This window comes from Poeciliopsis prolifica, unplaced genomic scaffold, assembly GCF_027474105.1.
Source record: "Poeciliopsis prolifica strain line A6 unplaced genomic scaffold, Auburn_PproV2 SCAFFOLD110, whole genome shotgun sequence".
Taxonomy (NCBI): domain Eukaryota; kingdom Metazoa; phylum Chordata; class Actinopteri; order Cyprinodontiformes; family Poeciliidae; genus Poeciliopsis; species Poeciliopsis prolifica.
The window spans coordinates 434,875-462,500 of NW_026562485.1; the positions used below are offsets into that span (position 1 = coordinate 434,875).

Below are 27,626 nucleotides of genomic sequence, written 5' to 3' on the forward strand. Positions count from 1 at the left end.
CCTGTTGTGGAAATATGATCCATAAAGGTTTCATCCCATCCAGAACCAAGAACCCGAAAGGATGATTCTTCATCCAGATATTTCCCAACCCAAAGCAGATGGAGCCGGTTCTGTCACTTCCATGAAAACGGAGCTGGTGTTTATTGGTTCCGAAGGGACAATCCAAACCAAAGAGAACCTGAAACTAGTTCTGAGATTCAGAGCGCCATTTGTAAATTACAGTCAAATATTAACAGCAACAATTTGGATTATTTAAACTGTAAAAGAGAAAAAAATGTGAGATCAACTTATATTTTCATCACGTTATTCATTCATGAATAAATGAATGAATTAATAAACATACTAAATATGTAACTTAAACATATAATTAGCAAGTTAAATATATATTTTAAAACTAAGTGTTTAATTCAAAGGTAAATATTTAGTTTCTAAACTAGATACTTAGTTATTTACCTTACTAATTAAGCTACACATGTAAAATATGAAGTGGACTGGGCCCGGGGCCCCCGACAGCGTGAGCAAGAACCGGCTCTGGTAGCGGAACGAATAAAAGAAAAACAATTTATTAAAATTAGAACTTTATTTTTATGATACAAACTGGTTGACCTGTGGCCCTTCACAATAAAAGCACATTTGTCATCTGAGATAGACTCATCTTCATCGTGGTCTTCCTCACAGATATTTACAGGCACATTTACACAGAGCTACCCCCTCCCTTTCCCCTCCCCCAAATGACTGTATTCAGTAGAAAACAGCTCCACCAATCAGAGCTCAGCTTCAGTCTGCACACTCATTACGTCACTAGTGGAAACGAACGTAAACATCGAAAGATATGAAAAAGAAGAAAGCACCATCATCATTATCATCATCATCATGCAGAAGCTACTGTGAGTAAAGAACTACAACTACGGGTCAAACACAGGCCCAAAAGACACAAACAGCAAAACATGGAGAACAAAGGTCAGCAGCAGAAGAAAAAATTATCAGCTGGACCCGGTTCTGGTCCGGTTCAACACCTGGACCAGCATCAGTCTGTCTGCTTGGTCCAGCCCGTCCATCAGTCCAGGAAGGTTCTGGAGGTTCTGATGGTACTCCAGGATCCATATAGATTCTGATAGTTCTGTTCTCAGCCAGATGGACCAGTTAACCAGTTAAACCAGCTAGACGCTGCAGTTAGGTTCACTTCCTGCTAAAGGAGCAGTTCATTTTATCTTCCCATCATGCACTGGGACGCGTTAGGTTGCCCCTAGCTGCAGAGCGAAGGCACAGCGGGGATAAATAATTATAAAGTCTATACAACACAATAAGTTAGTAACTCAGATTGTTCTCAATGATTAATATGCAGCGTCGTTATTTGAGAAGAACCTGCTGCAGCTAACAGGAAGGGCGACGGGCCGCTGTCAGCCTCAGACCTTATATGGAAACAGGACCATTGCACTCCGGAAGAGAAGGGGGCGCTATATTATCCATGTTTTTATTTTCTTTGTGATATATTTTCAGCTTTAGGAAGGATTTTCACTCTCAGTTTGTGTTTGATCTTCTCTCTTTTATTTACAGTTTTAACAGATTCTGTCACTTCCTGTGTTCTTCTAAATCTGCTCCTCAGTCGCATCTTTTCAGGCCTGATCTGCCTCTAATCATCAGTTTGACCCTCTGAGCTCATGAAGACGTCACTGTTTCCCTCTGGTGCCTAAGAACATTGATTAGAAGTTATTTATTAAAAGTGCAATAATTATTCTTAATTAAATAACATTTAAACATGCAAAGTGTTTTACTTGATGCACAAATTTGATATTGTGATTCAATGGATTTTTTTTATTTATTGTTTTAGAGTGTTAAGAAATTTCTACCATAATTGATTAGTTTTCTTTTAGTTTACTCTATATGTCAGACTCTACCAACACATTAAATCTCAGAATAACATGAATGGCACAGAAAAAGCAAAAAAATTGATTTTTTACATGCATTTGTTTTAAAACTCTGATTGTAACAACCAGATTTGTTCATTCTTCTATGAATCTAATTATTTTTTTCTGATTGACTTTTGCTCAATTAAGTTTCTTATGCATACATTGTAAATGGTTTTTATTATATTTTATTATGTTGCTTTTCATGTCTGCTTATTTCTTTTATTCCTCCTACAAAAATGTAGGAGGAATATAAATGTTATTCATAATGTATAAAGATCTTGTTTATGTCATTTAATTAGCTCTACATCATAAAGAAAATAAAAAGTATGGTGTCTTATTAGAGTATTTATATTTTATGGTGCTAATAATGCTAGAAATAACACTAAATAATAAGACTCATTTAGTAATGTAGTGATATTAGTTGTGTTACCACCCCACGCCACTAGAGGCAGCATCAGGCCTGAAAAGATGCAACTGAGGAGCAATTTAGAAGAACACAGGAAGCTACAGAATCTGTTAAAACTGTAAATAAAATTCTTCCTAAAGGTGAAAATATATCACAAAGAAAATAAAAACATGGATAATATAGGAAATAGCGCCCCCTTCACTTCCGGTGCAATGCTTCCAGCGGTCCATCCCGCCCCTTCCTGTTGCTGCAGCCAGGTGGAGCTGCACTGAGGAGCAGCGCAGTGCGCCAACATCCAGACAGGTTTTTCTTCTCACCGCTGCAGTTCGACCTGAGGTCCGAGTCCAGAACCTCAGCAGAACCGGGTCAGATGAAAACACTCCCTGATTCAGATTATTGCGTTCAGAAACGCCCAGCAGCAGCAGAACTTCTGGTTCTGGCTGTTCAGAGTCCCATCCGCTGGTTTCAGTAGAAAAACATAGAAAACAGCAGGTTTCATGTCAGAACCAATACAAACGCTGAAGAAACTATTGAAGTTGTGCTTTTAGACTCAGACAGCAAAGAACTCTGGGAATTGTAGTGCAAGGCAGCAGGCGGCGATGGTGTTCCCTGATTGGTCGGATTGTCGTGAGATGGCGGCCGCCGCCGTGTGAGGGAACCGGAAGACCGATTATGAAAGACTGGGCGTCCCCCACGCAGACAGACAGGCAGCAGCCATCCAATCAGCTTCGCTGTCTCTCCTCTTCCTCAGAACTCGCAGGTCAGAGGTCAGTGACTTTGTTCTCCACCAGGGCGGCGACCTGCTGCAGCCGATACGCCAGCTGCATCTTCTGACCCGACGTGTCCTCCTCCAGGGACATGATGACCTGGAGACAGGGAAGACAGAGGAACATGTTTGTAGCTGTGCAGGTCAGAGGTCACAAGACGTGAGGGGGCGGAGTTACCTGGTCGTAATATTTGTTGATGTATTTATAGAGTTCATGAAGAGCAACGAGGCTGTTCATCTCTGAGGCGAAGCTCTGCAGGGAGACAGGAGGGGTGAGACAGGAGGGGTGAGACAGGAGGACAGACAGGGAGACAGGAGGTTCTGGTTCTGTTTACCCCGGACAGCTCCGTCAGAGTGGAGTTCATCTCCTGGTAGCATCCTGACGCGGCTGCGGATGTCACTGTAGTACCTGAAGACAGAGAGAGAGGAGCTGAGCAGAACCAGGCTGGCTGGAACCAGAACCAGACAGAAACAGAACTGGAAAACCAGAACCAGAACCAGAACGCAACCAGGTCGGCGGCGGCTGTCTCACCGCTCCACCAGCTGCTTGTAGCGTGGGATCTCTCTGGCATAAAGCAGCTTGTTGACCGAGAGTCCTGATTGGACAGAAAGACAATGTGATGTCACATATGGGGGGACAGAGCAGAAGAACAGCGGCGGGGCGGAGGGTCCTACCCGTCCCACTTTGTGTTCGGAGGTGGTGCAGGAGTCGATGAAGGTCTGGGCAATGACGGAGAGGACGGCGTCGATGCTGTCCGTCACCTGGACGTCCAGGACGAACTGCGGGTTCTTCAGGATGTTGACCCAGAACCTCAGAGGGAGACTGGAGACGGACGGGTCAGAGTCAGAGAGACGGGTCAGAGAGACGGGTCAGAGAGACGGAAGGAGGAGCCCAGCAGGTCTCACCTGTTTGTCTTCCAGATGTGGACGGTCTCGGGGTCGTCGATCCCGTGTTTCTCTGCCATGTCGTCCAGGAAGTCGAAGAAAAACCGGACAGCAATGGGAGGAGGACGCTTGGTGCTGAGGATGGCCACAAAGACATCATCCACAAACTTCTGCAGCGTCCCCTGCAGAGACACGGACACCGTCCATCAGCCACTACCCACTGTCTGTGTGTGTGTGTGTGTGTGTGTGTGGTGTGTGTGTGTGTGTGTGTGTGTGTGTGTGTGTGTGTGTGTGTGTGTGTGTGTGTGCGTGTGTGTGTGTGGTGTGTGCGTTGTGTGTGTGTGTGGTGTTGTGTGTGTGTGTGTGTGTGTGTGTGTGTGTGTATGCTGTGTGTGTGTGTGTGTGTGTGTTTGCTACCTTCATGGACAGCAGTCTGGTCAGGTAAATCTCAGGAATGGCCTTGGCTCTCTCCCGTTCCCTCATGCTGCTCTTCCGATGTTTTGGGATCTCTGCATCTTCGCTGCTCTTCACCAGGTGCCACAGACGCAGACCCTCCTCTTCCTCACCTTCCAGCATTGGTGTTTCTATGGGAACAACAGACACCGTCAGTCATCCTGAGAAGAAGATTTTGTTTGTCGCCATGGACCAATTTGGTCTTCAATGTTTCTGAAGACGTTCCAGGAAGTTCTGTTCACTGTCCGCCTGTTTTTCCTTCTGCCTGTTCTACACTCCAGGTTGTTGTCAACGCTTGTCTTACTCTACGGTTTGGATTGTGCTCAACGCTTCGGGTTGTCCACAGTCTTCCTGTGTGATTCTGGTGGCTGAGGTGTGTTGGTTCTTACTCTCTCCGGTCTGAAACACCTGGTTGACCCCTGTACTGAGAAATCGAGGGATCAGGGCGACTGTGGCGCCATCTGGAACCTGAGGAACGGAGAATGTGACGTAAAGAATGAGCAGCAGTGAGACGGGAAGGTGGAGACTCGCTGTGATTGGTCGGTTCGCACCTTGTAATGCTGCAGGGTGTTGAGCCTTTTCCAGCGACCTTGAACCACCGCTGTGACATCATCGTCTGACAGAGTCAGGTGACCTGCCTGACCTGAACGCCACTCTGCAGACAAACGCACACAGGTGAGACCGGATGCCTGTCAGACCAAGGAGTGGTGAGACAGGTGAGGAGGTCTAGAGCGTACCCAGGTCCAGACTGTCAGCTGCTGGTCTCTGAGAGAACGGAGCTCCTCTGTAGACCTGATCCAGGATCTTATCTTTCACCTGGACTCAAAAGCACACAGACAGGTGAGCAGCAGAGCGACAGGTGACCCGGGCTCTGTCCAACGAGTCCCTACCTGGGTGATGGTGTCAGTGTCGAGAACTTTAATGGGACACGGCTGAACCTCCACTCCGTTCTTCACCAGGACGTTCAGAGTCTGAGGAACAGGTGAGACAGACAGGTGAGACAGACAGGTGAGACCAAACCGGGTTGAGCGCGGGAGGTAGTCCTGTTGCTATGGTTACCATGGCAGAGTAATCGATGTCCTCTCGCAGCAGATGGCTGTCGTTGAGCGTCCGCTTGGCCTTCCCTGTCACAGCGTCCACCGGTCCCTTGTCCACCTGGTACTTTATGGCCCGGTAGAGCATGTAGAGCGGCTCCCCGGCCACTTCCTGTCAGACAGACAGGTGAAGGTGAGACAGGGGAGGGGCAGCTGAGTACAGACATGTATGGACAGAAACCACTACCTTCAGGAAAGAATAGAGGCAGATGGACATCCAGTTGGTCAACATCTTCTCAACAACCGTCTCCGTCCTGAAAGAGAAGAGCCAGGGTCAGTGCAGGTTCTGGTTGGACCCTCAGCGGTCCGGGTGTTCTGGGTCGGTTGTTCTGGGCCCGGGTTTCTGGGTCCGGTTCAGCAGCACGTTTGCTTCCCCTACCGGCGCAGCATGAGTTTGGGGTTCTTGGCGACGTACTGCTGCACCAGGTCCTGCAGCAGCGTCTTCATGACCTCGGTGAAGTACTCCAGCTTGTCGTGCAGCGCGATGGTGAGCAGACTGGCCATGTAGCCGCGGTCCCGCTGGGAGAAGCCCTGCTGGGCCTCCAGCGTGTGGATGAACTGCCGATCAGAACCACAGCGTCAGCACCGGCGGCCCACTCGCCTGGACCCACCTCACCTGAGCAAGACCCACCCTGGTGAGGAAGAGTCTGTTGTTGAGCAGGTTGTTGAGCTGCTGGAGGCCCTGCTCCACCGTCGGCCTCCTGGGACTCAGGCAAGTCCAACTGCCGGCTCAGCAGCGCCGTCTGCTGGCCGGGGAAGAAGATCCTCTCTGCGTACGTCTTGTAGTCGAGCAGAGGAAGACCCGGGCCTCCGACGTCTGCTGAGGTCCATCATTTCTGTCATCAGGTCTGTAGGACAGGAAGAAGAACAGATCAACTAGTGAGATGAGAGGACTGCTAGCAGCAGCGCTAACTCTTAGCATAGGACTTTACTAACTTTGAAAATGTTTACCCATGCTTAGTTCATTCATAAGGTAGTAAAGGATGTTTATTCTGTACCCACAATGCATCGTTGTACATTAAACAGTTTACCGTCTCCTGATGTCCTGCTTCCTTTCTGACTGACGTGCTCAGTTAAGCTAAATCACCATCAGATGCTGATTTAACATCAGATGAATGTTTCCAAAGAGTCGCGTCCTGAAACGCAACCCATACAGGTAGGTGTGTAATGGCAGACCTGACCCTGATGAGGACGCTCTATCCGGTTACACATGTTGCGTAATTGAGACTGTGGACTTCCATATTGCTGTATTTAGCGCTTTAGCATTAGCAGAGCTAATGTTCATAAGTGCTTTAAGGCTAGTGTCGCTAACTTTTAAATGAGTGGTTCCCAGCAGTGATGGTTCATATCAACATCCTTGAATTTAGCACTTTAGCTTTAACTTTAGCTAACTACCATGTCGCAGGGAGTTTTAACACTGTTAATATTAATTGTTAGCTTTAGAAAGCAAGCGCATTAACTGAGTTGGTTTATGCAAAATACCATGTTGGTATCATGATATAGTTGGACTAAAGTTTATGATTAGGGCTTTAGCGTAGCTCCCTTTTTAGTTAGCAGTAACCTACATGAACATGGTTCAGTTAAGATCTTTAGCATTAACTGTTGCTAAATACCATGTAGGCTAATGCTTATTGTTTGAGCTTTCAAGCTGCCATAACAAACCTTGAGTTAACGATGCACACGTTAGCTTACATTAAGTAGCACCTTGATATTGGATTATTATGAATAGCATGTTGCACGTTAGCAATAGTCTAACTTTTGATAGTGACAGGGGCGCTAAAGTTAGGACAATTCTAAGACCCCTGACCAACAGGGGGCGCTCCCCTATTTATTTATTTAGTTTTTGTTCATAGGAATTAAAACATTGGGCCCTGCCAATTCCAAAAGAATCATTTTGTGTTTTGGAAGATTGTTTTCAGCAGTAAAAATGAAATGTTCCCCTTCCCAGACCAAAAACACATATTGCCCTGAAGCCCCTGGATCTGCAGGAATCGGTTTCCTTCCTGCTTGGAGCTGCAGGTGTTCAGCAGCAGTCAGTGGAAACAAGAACCACTGAGGCTGTTACTGCGCTGCTAAGAAAAATGATAAAGTAGGTGTTAAAACATCAAAAAGAGAGAAAAAGCTAAACGTATCAATTTATAAGCCAGTTTTCTCCGAGAGGCTAAGCTAGCATTTAGCATAGCTAGCTTAGCCTCCTTTACACTAACATTTAATGAATTAAGGGAAAACATCACCAACATATTGACATATTTCACTGGACCTTTTCCCACTTAACAGGCGAGTCGGTCAGCAGCAGCTCTAGTCCCTCCTGACCCGTCCTTCCTCTGCTGAGGGGAGTTAAAGCTGCAGCATGGAAGTTGTTTCTCCTCCTTCAGCACATTCAGCAGTTAGTGAATGAGCTTGATTGACAGCGCTAAGACCCTCCTCCTGGTTCTCATTGGAACGTTATAGTAATTCAGATGGAGGAGATTGATTGTTTTCACAGATTATCTTCTCGTAACAAACTGTCACAGCATGGTGCCAGCTTTAACAAATATGGAGAAAACATTTTTTATTAAAGTGACTTATGGCAGCTTGAATAAAATGCAACTATACAGCATTTTTGAGAAGTCTGTGTTGCTTCATGTGTATTTGCATGTTGCCTATGACTGTTGCTGGTGGGGAGACGTTTCAGTATCGAAAACTGATAGAAAACATTGAAGCAACCTGGTTGCACACTGATGCAGACGGTTGGATGTGAAATTCATGAGCAGGAAATATTGTCTAGTATCAGTATTGGACCAAAGGAAGCAAGGCTTTAAAATGTGACTCAAGAAGTACAAGAGCAGCTGTGAGGGGGGCCAATTTCATCTTTTGTCATGGGGTCCAACATTCCTGGCGGCGCCCCTGGTTAGCGGTGTCTACCACTGCTCACCTGTGAACTCCTTGCGGCACTGATCTCCCACGTTGATCTCCAGAGTTTCCAACTGCAGCAGAACCTTCTTATAGTCTCGGAGAGCCTGTTTACTCTTCCTCCTGCACAGAACAAAGCAGAACGGAGGTCAATGGATCCAATCAACCGGCTCTGGAGAAACCCGGGACACGGCAGCAGCAGGTTGTACCTGTACATGAGAATGACGATCAGCACCGACAGGATGATGACAGCAGCTCCTGCTCCCAGACCGATCTGCCGCCAGCGGGGGAGGAAGCAACGAGTCGCTGTCGTACTGGACCAGACCCAGCTCCGCCTGCAGTTTCCCCATGAACACCTGAGAGACAGACGGGTAGACGAACAACATGAACAATCCTGCTGGACTGATCCAGTCTGGACAGATTGGATCAGTCCAGCAGCTCATGCTGAAGGAGGTTCTTCCAGCTGCTGGATCAGGGTTTCTCATTTCTTCTCTCGGTTCCGGTTACCTTCAGCATGGGCAGCTCGCTGCTGCCGTCCACGCTCAGAGGCTGGTCCACGGGCGGTTCGCAGTACAGGTGCGTTCGGTCCAGGGTCTTCACCTCACAGTCTTGATCGCCAAGCCGAGCCCGGACTTCATCCTTGGACATGGCTCTGGTCAGGTCCAGACCCTGAGGGACGCCAAGACGTCAGACCATGCTGTGTCCACTGGAGCAGCCAATGAGAGTCACTGTACCTCTACAGCGATCACTCCGCCGGGTTTGAAGCGGTACGGAGCGTCCGGAGCGTCTCGGTTCAGAGGAAACAACTGGGGGTTCTGGTAATAGGTGAAGCTCTTACCCTGATGGACAGAGACAGACAGAGACATTGTCAGACTGGGCAGAGTCTGATGCGGCGGTGAGGAGCAGGCAGGTGACGGCACCTCGATGCTGTCGTAGTGGACCGCACGTTGTCCAGCTGAAACCACACCCCCTTCACTCTGACCTCTGGGGGCACCGCGGGGGTCAGACATGTGATCTCAGAGGGCGACAGGACGGAGCAGCGCTCAGACACCTGAGACAGGAGAGCAGACAGGTGAAAAACAGGTAGGTAGGGTGCACCTCCTGATTGGTTGGTTCCTCTCACTGTCGTCATGGTGCCGTTAAAGACCAACTGCTGCCTGGCGGTCAGGAGAGCCAATCGCCTTCTTCGTTTCACTCTCTGCACCTCCAGAGGCTCCACCCACACAGATATCACCGGGTCCTGCACCACGTCCAGGTTCCTGCCCGTCACCTTGATGACACGCCCTCCCCTGAGAACAGGAAGTCAAGTCCTTATTAGGAAGCAGAGCTGTAAGGCTAGAGATCCCAGGCCTATAACGGCACAGAAACTTTTGATCAATTAGACATTTTTAGTATTTTAAATTTCAAAATTATGTTGTTTATACGCATTAACACGAATCCAGAATTACTTAAATTGATCAAATGAGACGTGACACTAAGATATGATCGCATTGTTTTGTTTTATTGATAGTCTAATTAATAGAATTAAAAAGCGGCGACACTTTACTAAACTGAGGTGTTTTACCGAGTTATACCACAGGGTGGCAATGTCTCCTATGACGGTTGGGTGCAACTTTTGCCTGTTTTGCTAGTTGGCACAGACACACAAAGCAATTAAACACTTTCCATCTTATTTTTACTTAATTACGGGTTTCTAATATCCACCAACAATATCTTTTCTCATGCAAGGGTTCTGCATCAAACAGTTTAATGTTTTATGTTTTTGAGAGTGAAAGAAATAATCTACCATGGTAGCAAACTGGCGCTAGCATGCTAGTTGCGGCTAACTGCTTTTGTATTTAATGTTGGTTAACCGTAATGTAAGATGATTCATTTATTGTAACATCGTAGTGTTACAATATTTTACATTAATGTTTATGCAGTCAACAATTCTATGTCTTGCTATATTTCGGTTTTGTCTCAGGTTCCTAGTTTATAAACTGTGTTAGCTTTCTGGCACTAGCAGGCTAGTTTAGCAGCTAACTGCTGCTGCATTTCAGGTTGGTTCCCCATACGTTGGGTTGATGCTTATATGTCACAGAAAGTCAGATTTACTGAAGTTAAATTGACGTGTAAGGACTACAAACTGTTAAATCTGTTGGCACATTGTGGCTGAGTGAAAAATGACAATAAATATAATGTTTGATATGTTAGCTCCCCTCTCTGCTTAATGGAAGATGGTTCAAACTTACCAGTGAGAAGTGAACACACTCACTGAGCAACAATCTCTCAATATTTTAAAGTTACGCATTTTATAGAAAGCAGCAGTTGTTTGTAGCAGAATTATTCTGGGCTCAGGAACCCGTCCTTACGCGTAGAAGCTCTGCAGGTGTAGCTTTGGTGATGACGGGATCGTCCAGGTAACGAAAGGTAAGATCAGGACCGGTCCGATTAGCTTTACCAAAGAAGACCCGAATCGGAACTGGTCCGGTCCGATTACTAGAACTGGTCTTGCACACAAACTGGGAATCAGTCACCTCATTCAAACTGGGAGGACACAGAAAATGGAGACGTGTCAAACTGAACCAGGACGTACCATCAGTCCCAGCAGAACCGGGTCAGAACTCACATGAAGCAGGGCTGCCGGTCCAGGAAGGCGGTCAGGTCCGAGGTTTGTCCGGTCAGCAGCTGTTGGCCTTTGATGGTCAGCTTGGTTCCCCCAGAAACCGGGCCTTTATCTGGAACCAGACCGGTCAGCTTCGGGTTCTGAGGAAACCAGAACAGCAGAACTTTGGTCCGCGGGCCCGAAGTCAGAACCAGCAGAGCTGAACAGAACCGCAACGCGCCTGCCGTCTCACCTGATAGGTGAACATCTGGGTCGATCGGCCAGGTGGAGTGGTTCCCACGGTAACCTGGACATTCCCGACTCGGTAATTTCCACTGCTCTGCAGCTCACACACGACCCTAACACAGGTGAGCAGGCAGGTAAAGACAGGTGAAGCAGCCAGGTGTTACCCGAGGTCCAGTCAGGTGAGTTTACCTGGTGGAGATCTGGTATCCTTCAGGCTGAGCCACACAGGGGACGTCTGCCACCTTGACTCCGCCCACCACGTCCTGGTACCTGGTGCCCAGGTTGGATCCTGTGATTGTTACCAGGATTCCACCCTCCACAGGTCCGGTCACCGGATACACCTGCAGACAGACCGGTGACACGTTTCCATGGCAACAAGACTTCTGCGGACCCACGCCCGGGGGAAGGACACCTGCGTGATCCAAGGCGTCGGACAGGTGTCTGCGGGTGAGCCGGAGCACGATTGGCTGTCAACACATCTGGGGGCGGGGCTTCCGAGACACCACACACAGCTGTACTCCTCAGGCACCGCCCTGCACTGCGAGCAATCTGATTGGCCGGCTGAGCAGTCATACAGGTGGACTGAAGAGAAAATGACCAACATCCTTCAGGTCCGATCATCTGAAACTGTAAAAATCTGTTCTGGTTCTACAGAACTGGGTCAACAGGTGAGTTCCTTACGTCTGAGTCCAGGTGATGCATCAATGCGTCGCTGTCCTCTGAGCAGGTAGACGGCAGAATACTGCAGCTGGCTGAGGCGGAACTGAAACTGAGGACCAGTTGAGGACCAGTTGAGAAACTGAGGACCAACCGCAGCTTCAGGAACCTGAACTGTGGGGGATCTGCAGGTGTGTGTGTTACCTGGTGGGGGCTGCAGGTAAAGATGTGTGTGTTGTCCTCGGTTTTCCTCACAGCAGCCGTCAGATTGAGCAGCACGTCCTCAACTTCAACAACACAAACGTACTGAGCTTCGTCCTGGACGGGGGGACAAAGAGACACTTCAGACTCGCCTGAGACACACCTGTGGAGCGTCTGCAAGCTAACAGGTGTTAGCTTGCAGACGCCCGTTATCAACCATCACATCAGTGTCCTGGTTTCCATGGTGATTGGACCTGACAGAACCTGACCCGGACCTTAGAGTCCGGATCTGCTGTGGAGCTGAGCGGGTTCTGATCAGTTCGGACCTGAAGGTTTAAATGGGCTCACCTGGTAGATGTCCAGGTTCCGCCCCTCCAGAACTATCGTGGTGCTCAGGCCCATGGGCACTAAGGCAGAACCTCTCAGAGATGAGACCAGAGGGCAGGAGCCGGGACCAGGAGAGTCCTGGAGAGACGAGGATAGTCAGGTGGACGGACAGGGGACAGTCAGGTGGACGGAGAGGAGGATGGACAGGTGGACGGACAGGTGGACAGTCAGGTGGACGGACAGGAGGACGGTCAGGTGGACGGACAGGAGGACGGACAGGTGGACAGTCAGGTGGACGGACAGGTGGACAGTCAGGTGGACGGACAGGTGGACAGTCAGGTGTCTCACGTTGTGGTTGAGGACGAGCTTCCTGGGGCAGCTGTGGTTGTGGGTACAGATCTGATCCAGAGGACACCAGTTACACGTCCAGAAAGACCCGACACAGGAAAGACACCTGAGATAGAGACCTTCATCATCACCTTCATCATCATCATCACCATTATCACCTTCATCATCACCATCATCACCATCATCACGATGAAGGTGATGAAGCTATATCATCATCATCATATATCTTCATCACTACCATCATCTTCATCACCCCTATCCTCCTCTTCCTCTCCTGCTGTGGCAGCTACTGGACTCTTACTGGGAACTCTGGTTCAGTCGGCTGACGGCCGCCGTCGTAGAAGGTCATGTTTCCCACGGCGACGGTCACGTGACCAAACATCAGAGACACGGGCAGGACCATGTGATCTGTGGGGTCAGAGGTCATTCAGCCGCAGGTCAGAGCATCGGGGAACTCAGCAGGCGACCTTCGCTCACCGCTTCTGGGCGGCAGGGGGGGGAGGAGCTCCGGCGCAGGTGACTGGCAGGTGAGCTCTGTTCCCATGATGACGGCCGGCTGGGAAGGCAGGCTCCCGAAGACGCAGGACAGAGACTCCGCCCCTGGAGGACAGGCAGCTGGACGACTGACATGGTTACCTAGGAGACAAAACGACGACGAGGTAAAGAACCAGAACCAGAACCAGAACCAGAACCAGAACCAGAACCCAGCTCAGTCAGCTCCCACCTGGGTCTGCTCGTCTCTGCTCTGATTGGCCGGCTGCAGGCTCTGCACCGTGACGCACTGATTGGTCCGTTCAAAACTCCACAACCAGTGGTTGTCCAGCAGGTGGCGCTCACATTCATATTTACGGGAACATCTGGACAGCACAGAGACAGAGGACACACGTCTGCAGTTCCCCTGATGTCCATCAGATGGCGCTAGAGGACCGCGATGGACAGGTGAGAGGCTTACCGTCCCTCCAGGACACACCAGCCGCAGTACGGGTCTCTGATGGACAGACAAGAAAGACAGTCTGTCTGTCTCTCGCAGGACGACACGGGAACCTTGGACACCTGGGACAGACAGGAATAGATGTCCTGACTGGACTGACAGGGAAACGGGGACAGCAGGTGAGCTGTCCCTCTGCAGAGGGACAGAGGAACGGACGCGTCTCTCACCCGGTCGTCGGTTAAAACATAAAGATGGCGTTGGCTTTCGTCCAATAGGAGGTCGGCACCGATGGCTCCGCCCCCGTCCACCAACAGGTTGCCGTACAGATGGCCAGACCTATCGGGGCGCACCAACACCTGCAGGACAGGTGAGACCTTAGTCCTGAACAGAACCTTCTAGCTGCTCACAGGTGAGCTGCAAAAACTTTAAGAGACAGAAATTAATCTGCAAAAGTCAAAGTTTGACCAGAACAGAAAATCTAACGATCAAGTTTTCTTCTTGTCTTGTCCTTTCTGTGTTCTTGTGACGTCACAGCCACCTGGATTCGGGACCAGCTGGATCCCATGTTCCAGATCCAGGACCGCATAAGACGATGCTGGTTGGCATGACAACGGCATCCAGCGCAGGTCTGAGCGACGGAACGAGCAGCAGAGTGTGTGTGATTAAATATTAACACGCCGAATCAAAGCTGAGCGCTCATTAACACACCCGCTACATCGTTACCCACAATCCACCTGGGACAACAATAACCAATCAGCAACTGAAGCCTGAGAGCCCGCCCCCAAGCTAAACACCTGTTCACCACACACACACACACACACACACACACACACACACACACACACACACACACACACACACGCACAGACACACACACACACACACACACACACACACACACACAGACACACACACACACACACACACACACACACACACACACGCACAGACACACACACACACACACACACACCACACACACACACCACACACACACACACACACACACACACACACACACACACACACACACACACAGACACACACTAAGATTGGACAAGGGGGGCAGTAAGTAAGAGAGAGGGTGCGCTGCTCTCCAGATGGAGATCCCAGATATCTATGTCTGTGTGTCTGTGTGTGTGTGTGTGTGTGTGTGTGTGTGTGTGTGTGTGTCTGTGCGTGTGTGTGTGTCTGTGCGTGTGTGTGTGTGTGTGTGTAAGGATGAACACGGGTTTTCTGGACCTTCAGAACCGGCTCTCAGGATTCTGGTCAGACTGTATGATTCAATAAGGTTGTTGGACCTTTTGAGCTCGTCTCTTGAGGAACCCAAGGAGTGGTTCTGATCCAGGAATCCCCCAGCACCAGAACCACTCAACCGCTGGTTCCACTGGTTCTACTGGTTCCGCTGGTTCCGCTGGTTCTACTGGTTCCGCTGGTTCTACTGGTTCCGCTGGTTCCACTGGTTCTACTGGTTCCGCCGGTTCCACTGGTTCTGCCGGTTCCACTGGTTCTACTGGTTCCGCCGGTTCCACTGGTTCCGCCGGTTCCGCTGGTTCCACTGGTTTCTACTGGTTCCACTGGTTCTACTGGTTCCGCTGGTTCCGCTGGTTCCACTGGTTCCGCTGGTTCCACTGGTCCATGTTCAGTGAGTATCGTTCTGTATCCACTACACCTGAAACGTCCACCATACTTCAGCCGTCTGAGCACGGTGTTCCTCCTGTCCGGCTCCATATTTCACACGGTCAGATTCCCAGCGCCTGACCTGCAGCCCACTGAACCACCGTTCCCCCAACTGGCCCTCCGTCTAGTCCTCCCCATCTGGAGACCTGAGATCCTTATGATGACCTCTGGGGTCACCTGATGGGGTGACTTCGGGTCTACAGCGCCACCCTGTGTGAGTTCACCTTGTGCAGACGTCCGTCTCGATCTCCCAGGAAGGCAATGGTGTGTCCGGCCTCTGTTGCTGCGGTAACGGAGGTCAGCTGGGTGTTCAGCGTGACGGTGGGCGGGACTCCCAGGGGAACGGCGCTGGCGATGGGGTTCGGGGTGTGTTCCCCCCCACACGGGTAGTCAGACAGAGACTCCTTCAGAGGAAAGACACAACATGATGTTTACATGTCGATGTGCAGACACACACACACACACACACACACACACACACACACACACACACACACACACACACACACACACACTGTGGGGTATTTGGGTCAGATTGGCCTGCAGCTGTCTGATGATGAGTGCAGCTGCTGCAGATGATCCCAGGCCACCAGCTTGACTCAGAGTCTGCAGTTTCACCCCCAGCCGAGCAGCAGGAGGCTGAAGGGCTGATAGATCCTGGCACATGGGACAGAGGGGCGGAGCTAACACAGGAGGGGCGGAGCTAACACAGGAGGGGCGGAGCTAACACAGGAGGGGCGGAGCTAACACAGGAGGGGCGGAGCTAACACAGGAGGGGCGGAGCTAACACAGGAGGGGCGAAGCTAACACAGGAGGGGCGAAGCTAACACATGAGGGGCGGAGCTAACACAGGAGGGGCGAAGCTAACACATGAGGGGCGGAGCTAACACAGGAGGGGCGAAGCTAACACAGGAGGGGCGAAGCTAACACATGAGGGGCGGAGCTAACACAGGAGGGGCGAAGCTAACACATGAGGGGCGGAGCTAACACAGGAGGGGCGGAGCTAACACAGGAGGGGCGAAGCTAACACAGGAGGAACCAGCAGGAAGAGGCTGAATGATCTTAGGCTGTTTCCTCCTGATGGTCGACCCGGTTCTAGTGGAACCAGAACATCTGCTCCACCTCCAGCTGTGGCTCTGAGTCCAACCAGCCTGTTCCCCTCCGGCCTGTGGGGGCGCTGCACCAACAACCACTGCAGGAAAACGACACTAAAACCTCTGAAGACACTGAGAGCAACTTCCTGTTTCACCAGAAGGAAACAAGATGGAGGCGTCAGAGTTTAGTGATTTCTCTTTAGTCTTTGGCTGAAGACCAGGAGCCATTTTTCCCACAATGCTTTATTACAGATGCTTCACTCATGGGTTCGGTTTTATAGTTGTTTGCTACCTTTTCTGCTGATTTTGCCTCACTGACCCCAGCAGAGCTCCAATCACAAAGCAGCAGGATATAGCTGGATTTTAACCTGATTACTGTTCAGCAATGCATTGTGGGTACAGGATAAACATCAATTGCTGCATTAGGCTCCGGAGTTGAGCTAACAATTAGCTCAACTCAGTCAAAGCATGCAGAATATTCACTCTATAACAGATGCATTCTGGGTACAGAACAGGTTGACAGGAAGCGACAATGCCTCAAACAAACTTCACCCACTTCAAAATAAGAGCAGAAGCTAACCCTACGCGAAAAATTAGCTCTGCTATTAGCATGAGTATCCCCACTGTCAGTTTTTGGGAAACAGATTTATGAAGGCTGTAATAAAAGACATTTCCAAGTCTCACCACCAGGGGGAGCAGCGCTATTACCTTCGGGAGTTTCAGACACTTGGATGACACGGCGTACTCGATGTAGGCCTCTTCCTGCCCGCTTCCATCAAGTCCACCCTTCGTGTAGCACACTTCCTGCGCCCGCCGCATCGTGGCGTCCAGGTCCTTCATCGTATAAACGCAGAGTGCAGAGCGGCGCGTTGCTATGGGCGTGGACGCCTGCCCTGCTGCCATGACGACAAACAGTGCTGGTGTACCTGACAGGTCTCCTAGCCACGCCCCCCTGAGCCAGGTTATAGCCGCCGCGGCACAGCAGCGGCACCTCCACGTAGGAGTAGAAGCTGCGGTCGGAGGCACAGAGCCGCGAGGCGTAGGTCCTGTATCCTTCGTGTGCCTCATGTCCCGCCGCGAGAACAGGAAGTAGACGTGGTTGCCGTGGGCGACAGCCTTCACAAAGTGGTTGTTGTATTCGGAGTAACTTCCCACGACGAGTTTTCCGAGCTCCTCTGGGAGAAGGCTTGCGGGGCGGAGCCACCGGATGCAGGCGCCGCGTGGTGATTGGTGGGATGTCCCCAGGACCTCGGCTAGTGTAGCCTCGACCGACCAGCAGGAGGCGCAGCTCGCCGCCGGCCATGCCCACTTCCTGTTTGCTCCGGGTGGTTATCACCACGGCGACGGTGGAAATCCGAGGGTCGTTGGCCGCGACGTACTGAGTGTCGACGGGGTTGGACGTCTGGTAGATGAGCTGAGAGATGTTGGACAAACTCCTGCAGAGACATGAGACCAGGCTGGGGTCAGAGGTCACCACACTGATCTGGGCACTCAACTGCTCACTCTGACCGGAGTGGAACCAGAACCAGGACCAGAACCAGACTGGGACTCACCGTTTCTCACAGATACCTTGGAACAGTGAACCACAGACAATCAGGCTTCCTGGCTCCGCCCCCCTCCCTGGCTCCGCCCCTGTCTCCAGAAGCAGCAGCTTGTTGTGGTTGTGAGTGGGCGTGGCCGAGGGGCAGTCCTGAGCAACGATTGGTGGCAGGCAGTCTGGAGAGTCCAGCAGAGGGCCGGTTTTAACGTGTGACATCACCTCCAGGTCAGACGTCAGCTGGTACAGGTGGTCGACTCCGCCACAAACAGCTGCCCCGCCCTCGAATCCAGCAGCAGGTGGGAGAGGGGGGAGCCTTCCAGCTTCACCCACTGCATGGAGGCGTCTGCAGGGTGAGCCGGAGGGAGGAGGAGGAGGAAGAGGAGGATTGAGGAGGAGGCCAACATGGCAGCTCCTCTTTACCTGCAACAGGTGAGAACAGGAGACAACATGAGGGAGGAAGGCTGGACATCATCTATGGGGTCATTTTTCTGCCGTAATTGGAGAGCACACATCGTCAGTCTGAATTTTTCATTTAAAAATTATAATGCTTGAACTTCTACTCTCCAAATATTCACTCAAAACTCGTCTCTGCTCACTTGCAAAATATTTTCTGCTTGGGCTTGGAACAGAAAAGTACCGTCACCGCTCTGCAGCCGGACCGCAACCTGTCTGTCATGAGCGAGCCGCAAAAGCCGCTACTAGCAGCTGTTAGCGGCTACTAGCAGCTGTTAGCAGCTATTAGCAGCTGTTAGCAGCTATTAGCAGCTACTAGCAGCTGTTAGCAGCTACTAGCAGCTGTTAGCAGCTACTAGCAGCTGTTAGCAGCTCTTAGCAGCTGTTAGCGGCTACTAGCAGCTGTTAGCAGCTACTAGCAGCTGTTAGCAGCTATTAGCAGCTGTTAGCAGCTATTAGCAGCTACTAGCAGCTGTTAGCAGCTCTTAGCAGCTGTTAGAGGCTACTAGCAGCTGTTAGCAGCTACTAGCAGCTGTTAGCAGCTACTAGCAGCTGTTAGCAGCTATTAGCAGCTACTAGCAGCTGTTAGCAGCTACTAGCAGCTGTTAGCAGCTCTTAGCAGCTACTAGCAGCTGTTAGCAGCTACTAGCAGCTGTTAGCAGCTATTAGCAGCTGTTAGCAGCTATTAGCAGCTACTAGCAGCTGTTAGCAGCTCTTAGCAGCTGTTAGAGGCTACTAGCAGGTGTTAGCAGCTATTACCTAATTACACCAACCCTTCACCAATAGCTAGAGCAGAGCAGACCCATTTCACTCTGTGTCCACATTGCAAATAAAGCTATCAATCGATGCTCACTAGTCGCTATTTCTACTTCAAATTCTGACTCCCATTGGCCGGGCAGGAGAACAGAGGTGGAGAGGGAGGGAACGCTGGCTCACACACTAGAAGGAAACAAACGCACCCAGTACAACACTTGCATATTGGCTGAGAGGCGACGATACTTTTCTGTTCCAAGCGCGAGCAGAAAATGATTCGTAAGCCAGCAGAGAGGTTTGCTAGTGTAGATTTGATCCAAGCAGAAAAGTTTTGAGAAGAAAAACATGAAGTTCTGCTTTCAAACTGACAATGTGGCAGAAATCTCTCCCATAATCCTCATCTGTTGCTAAAATGTCGGTTCGTTTTCAGTGTCTTTGGGGGCAGAGTCAATCAGTCGCTTTAAGACATGATGGTTACCGATGGTCATGTGACCTCAGAAACAAGGCAAAGCCATCAGCAGGCCGAGACCAGGCCTCAGGAACAGCACAGCCAGTCCCCAGAGTTTTCTTCAACATATCTGATCACTGAACCAGCTGACCAGACGGATCCGAACCGGTTCTGATTCTATTACCTCCTGTAGTTCAGTCTGTTCTGGTGCTGGCTGTTAAACCAGCCGTTCTGTTCTGAAGCCAGACCGGTTCCGCTCACAGAGTCTAAGCGGCCGCTGGCTCCATCTCTGCAGAACCCGATCAGAACCCGATCAGAACCCGATCAGAACCTGACCGGCAGCGATGTTTCACGCCTCCGTGAAACATTGCTAAAGTGGAGACATGAGGAGATTCACCTGAGCAGGTGAGGCTGAGCCCTGCGGCTCGTTCGCTCGCTTCTCCATCTGACTGCAGCCCCATCGCTATGGCAACCGCCTCCGTTTCCACAGCAACACTTCAAACAGGGATGTTAACTGGGTTAAACTGGTTCCAGTGTTCCTGTTACAGGAACACTGACAAACACACAGAACCAGCTGCAAAGTCCCGGCTGGAACCAGCAGCTGGATCTGGGCTCCGGCCTGTAGGTGGCGCCGCTCACGGTGTTGGGAAGCTAAAAACCCAGAGAGGCAAAAACCTGGAAGGCTGCAGCATTCTGAGGGAACCAGGAGACACCTGAGGGAACCAGGAGACACCTGAGGGAACCAGGAGACACCTGAGGGAACCAGGAGACACCTGAGGGAACCAGGAGACACCTGAGGGAACCTGCCAGGTTCCATCAGCACCTGAACGGATTCGGTCCTGATCCTCCAGCTTCTCAGGAGAACAGACCCAGTTCTCTGGGCCAACGGTTGCTGGTTCTAATCCCAGGCGGGTTCTCTGCCAGTTCCTGGACCGACAGTAATTGATCTTGGAGTCCGACTGCAAACGGGTCCAAACGAACTTTCCTTCAGAACTAGAAGCTGCATCAACAAACCAAACTCCTAAAGTTCCTCCAGCACATTCCATCATCTTTTCTCTTTTGCAGAAATGGAACCAACAACAGAACCAGAACCAGTCCAGAACATCCGGACAACCCGACCCAATAGAGCTGGAACCAAACCCGGAGAACCATCTACCTCTGGAGCCTATCAGGTTCTGTTCTGACTGAACGGTTCCCCGGTCCAGAACAGGAAGTGTTGGACCCAGAGGAGCTGCAGCTCCAGGTGCTTCTGGTTGCCACGGTAACGCTGGATGCTGCAGCAAAGCGGTTTACGCTGCTAATCGCAGCAGTTTGTTCTAAACTCAGCTTTTGTTTCAGCTCCCCGTATGCTAATGAGCGACGGCTGCTTTCATCACAGAGGTGATGATTACAGGCTGCTTCACCTCAGACACACACACACACACACACACACACACACACCAATACTAACACACACCTCCACCCACATATTATCTCTGTGGTTTTTCTGCCGACTCGCTCACTCCGTCTTCAAAGAGCAGACACACACACACACACACACCACACACACGCACACACACGCACACACACACACACACACACACAAACACACACACACGCACACACACACACACACGCCGGCCGTGGAGCTGCAGCAGAGTGTGTTTCTGCTCTTCATTTCTTTGTTCATTTCCTGTCCTTCCCTCGCGGCGCTCCCTCCCTCTGCACTGCTTCTCGTCCTACTTTCAGTCAGAGGAGTCGCTCTGCTGATCCAGAACCGGTTCTGGATCCAGAACCAGTTCTGGATCAGTTCTGGGTCGTTTTCCCCCGGACCCAATTCTGGTTCACCATATACGACTGGATCTCTGCAGAACCTCAGAACCCAACCCAGCTAACTGGATTGGCTTCTACTTAGTAAATTCATTTTGAAATGTCAAATTGTGCATTTATCCATGGAAACGCAGCGGCTGGGTTATTAAAAACTACTGAAGATAAACAATCAGCCTGATCCACACCTGGACCAGAACCAGAACAGGAGGCTGACCCACCAGAATCAGAACCACTCAACCAGAAAATGGCTTCCATAGATTCAGATTTATTCGTATGCGAACCTTGCTGCAGCATCAAAGTTTGAGTCAGCAGAACCACTCCTGACCCAAAAGAACTCAAAGACCAATCAGAACAAAGGGCCTTTGACAAAGAGAGTTCTGAAGAGACAGCAGTAGACCGCTATGGAGGGTTCTGGTCCGGTTCAACCCGGACTGAAGCTCGCTACACGGTGGTGGTGGTGTGATGGTCTGGGATGCTGGAGGAACCAGAGAAGATCCAGTTCCCTCTGGTTCTGGATCAAATCTCGGCAGCAGGTCGAATTCAGGCAGTGAGGAGGCAAAACATTCACCATGCAGTAATCTATCAATAATATATCAATACTGCACCAATAATAGATCAATACTGCACTAATAATATATCAATACTGCACTAATAATGTATCAATACTGCACAAATAATATATCAATACTGCACTAATAATATATCAATACTGCACTAATAATGTATCAATACTGCACTAATAATGTATCAATACTGCACCAATAATATATCAATACTGCACTAATAATGTATCAATACTGCACCAATAATATATCAATACTGCACTAATAATGTATCAATACTGCACCAATAATGTATCAATACTGCACAAATAATATATCAATACTGCACAAATAATATATCAATACTGCACTAATAATAGATCAATACTGCACTAATAATATATCAATACTGCACCAATAATGTATCAATACTGCACTAATAATGTATCAATACTGCACCAATAATATATCAATACTGCACTAATAATATATCAATACTGCACTAATAATATATCAATACTGCACTAATAATGTATCAATACTGCACTAATAATGTATCAATACTGCACCAATAATATATCAATACTGCACAAATAATATATCAATACTGCACTAATAATGTATCAATACTGCACTAATATGTATCAATACTGCACTAATAATATATCAATACTGCACTAATAATATATCAATACTGCACCAATAATATATCAATACTGCACTAATAATGTATCAATACTGCACCAATAATATATCAATACTGCACTAATAATATATCAATACTGCACTAATAATGTATCAATACTGCACTAATAATGTATCAATACTGCACTAATAATGTATCAATACTGCACTAATATATTAATACTGCACTAATAATATATCAATACTGCACTAATAATGTATCAATACTGCACTAATAATATATCAATACTGCACTAATATATTAATACTGCACCAATAATATATCAATACTGCACTAATAATATATCAATGCTGCACTAATAATGTATCAATACTGCACTAATAATATATCAATACTGCACCAATAATATATCAATACTGCACTAATAATATATCAATACTGCACTAATAATATATCAATACTGCACTAATAATGTATCAATACTGCACCAATAATATATCAATACTGCACTAATAATATATCAATACTGCACTAATAATGTATCAATACTGCACTAATAATGTATCAATACTGCACTAATAATGTATCAATACTGCACTAATAATGTATCAATACTGCACCAATAATATATCAATACTGCACTAATAATGTATCAATACTGCACTAATAATGTATCAATACTGCACTAATAATGTATCAATACTGCACTAATAATGTATCAATACTGCACTACTAATGTATTAATACTGCACTAATATATTAATACTGCACCAATAATATATCAATACTGCACTAATAATGTATCAATACTGCACTAATAATGTATCAATACTGCACCAATAATATATCAATACTGCACTAATAATATATCAATACTGCACTAATAATGTATCAATACTGCACCAATAATATATCAATACTGCACTAATAATATATCAATACTGCACTAATAATATATCAATACTGCACTAATATATTAATACTGCACTAATAATATATCAATACTGCACTAATAATGTATCAATACTGCACCAATAATATATCAATACTGCACTAATAATATATCAATACTGCACTAATAATGTATCAATACTGCACCAATAATATATCAATACTGCACTAATAATGTATCAATACTGCACTAATAATGTATCAATACTGCACCAATAATATATCAATACTGCACTAATAATATATCAATACTGCACCGATAATATATCAATACTGCACTAATAATGTATCAATACTGCACCAATAATATATCAATACTGCACTAATAATGTATCAATACTGCACTAATAATGTATCAATACTGCACCAATAATATATTAATACTGCACTAATAATATATCAATACTGCACTAATAATGTATCAATACTGCACTAATAATGTATCAATACTGCACTAATAATGTATCAATACTGCACCAATAATATATCAATACTGCACCAATAATATATCAATACTGCACTAATAATGTATCAATACTGCACCAATAATGTATCAATACTGCACTAATAATATATCAATACTGCACTAATAATGTATCAATACTGCACTAATAATGTATCAATACTGCACCAATAATATATCAATACTGCACTAATAATATATCAATACTGCACTAATATATTAATACTGCACTAATAATATATCAATACTGCACTAATAATGTATCAATACTGCACTAATAATGTATCAATACTGCACCAATAATATATCAATACTGCACTAATAATATATCAATACTGCACCAATAATATCAATACTGCACTAATAATGTATCAATACTGCACTAATAATGTATCAATACTGCACCAATAATATCAATACTGCACTAATAATGTATCAATACTGCACTAATAATGTATCAATACTGCACCAATAATATATCAATACTGCACTAATAATATATCAATACTGCACCAATAATATATCAATACTGCACTAATAATATATCAATACTGCACTAATAATATATCAATACTGCACCAATAATATATCAATACTGCACTAATAATGTATCAATACTGCACTAATAATGTATCAATACTGCACCAATAATATATCAATACTGCACTAATAATATATCAATACTGCACCAATAATATATCAATACTGCACTAATAATATATCAATACTGCACCAATAATATATCAATACTGCACTAATAATATATCAATACTGCACTAATAATATATCAATACTGCACCAATAATATATCAATACTGCACCAATAATGTATCAATACTACACTAATAATGTATCAATACTGCACTAATAATATATCAATACTGCACGAATAATATATCAATACTGCACTAATATATATCAATACTGCACTAATAATATCAATACTGCACCAATAATATATCAATACTGCACCAATAATGTATCAATACTACACTAATAATATATCAATACTGCACTAATAATATATCAATACTGCACCAATAATATATCAATACTGCACCAATAATGTATCAATACTACACTAATAATATATCAATACTGCACGAATAATGTATCAATACTGCACTAAATGTATCAATACTGCACTAATAATGTATCAATACTGCACTAATAATGTATCAATACTGCACTAATAATGTATCAATACTGCCCCAATAATATATTAATACTGCACTAATAATATCAATACTGCACTAATAATGTATCAATACTGCACTAATAATGTATCAATACTGCACTAATAATGTATCAATACTGCACTAATAATGTATCAATACTGCACCAATAATATATCAATACTGCACTAATAATGTATCAATACTGCACTAATAATGTATCAATACTGCACTAATAATGTATCAATACTGCACTAATAATGTATCAATACTGCACTACTAATGTATTAATACTGCACTAATATATTAATACTGCACCAATAATATATCAATACTGCACTAATAATATCAATACTGCACTAATAATGTATCAATACTGCACCAATAATATATTAATACTGCACTAATAATATATCAATACTGCACTAATAATGTATCAATACTGCACCAATAATATATCAATACTGCACTAATAATATATCAATACTGCACTAATAATGTATCAATACTGCACCAATAATATATCAATACTGCACTAATAATGTATCAATACTGCACTAATAATGTATCAATACTGCACCAATAATATATCAATACTGCACTAATAATATATCAATACTGCACCGATAATATATCAATACTGCACTAATAATGTATCAATACTGCACCAATAATATATCAATACTGCACTAATAATGTATCAATACTGCACTAATAATGTATCAATACTGCACCAATAATATATTAATACTGCACTAATAATATATCAATACTGCACTAATAATGTATCAATACTGCACTAATAATGTATCAATACTGCACTAATAATGTATCAATACTGCACCAATAATATATCAATACTGCACCAATAATATATCAATACTGCACTAATAATGTATCAATACTGCACCAATAATGTATCAATACTGCACTAATAATATATCAATACTGCACTAATAATGTATCAATACTGCACTATAATGTATCAATACTGCACCAATAATATATCAATACTGCACTAATAATATATCAATACTGCACCAATAATATATCAATACTGCAATAATAATATCAATACTGCACCAATAATATATCAATACTGCACTAATAATGTATCAATACTGCACTAATAATGTATCAATACTGCACCAATAATATATCAATACTGCACTAATAATGTATCAATACTGCACTAATAATGTATCAATACTGCACCAATAATATATCAATACTGCACTAATAATATATCAATACTGCACCAATAATATATCAATACTGCACTAATATATATCAATACTGCACTAATAATATCAATACTGCACCAATAATATATCAATACTGCACTAATAATGTATCAATACTGCACTAATAATGTATCAATACTGCACCAATAATATATCATACTGCACTAATAATATATCAATACTGCACCATAATATATCAATACTGCACTAATAATATATCAATACTGCACCAATAATATATCAATACTGCACTAATAATATATCAATACTGCACTAATAATATATCATACTGCACCAATAATATATCAATACTGCACCAATAATGTATCAATACTACACTAATAATGTATCAATACTGCACTAATAATATATCAATACTGCACTAATAATATATCAATACTGCACTAATAATATATCAATACTGCACTAATAATATATCAATACTGCACTAATAATATATCAATACTGCACCAATAATATATCAATACTGCACCAATAATGTATCAATACTACACTAATAATATATACTACTGCACTAATAATATATCAATACTGCACCAATAATATATCAATACTGCACCAATAATGTATCAATACTACACTAATAATATATCAATACTGCACGAATAATGTATCAATACTGCACTAATAATGTATCAATACTGCACTAATAATGTATCAATACTGCACTAATAATGTATCAATACTGCACCAATAATATATCAATACTGCACTAATAATGTATCAATACTACACTAATAATGTATCAATACTGCACCAATAATATATCAATACTGCACGAATAATGTATCAATACTGCACTAATAATGTATCAATACTGCACCAATAATATATCAATACTGCACGAATAATGTATCAATACTGCACTAATAATGTATCAATACTGCAACCAATAATATATCAATACTGCACGAATAATGTATCAATACTGCACTAATAATGTATCAATACTGCACCAATAATATATCAATACTGCACGAATAATGTATCAATACTGCACTAATAATATATCAATACTGCACGAATAATGTATCAATACTGCACTAATAATGTATCAATACTGCACTAATAATGTATTAATACTGCACTAATAATGTATCAATACTG

At 45.6% G+C, this 27,626-nt stretch overlaps 1 pseudogene; it reads right to left on the minus strand.

Moving 5' to 3' along the window:
- Nucleotides 1–2,532: 2,532 nt before the first annotated feature.
- The window catches only part of LOC129354434 (plexin-B1-like), a 34,179-nt pseudogene continuing 9,085 nt past the window's right edge, over nt 2,533–27,626 (minus strand).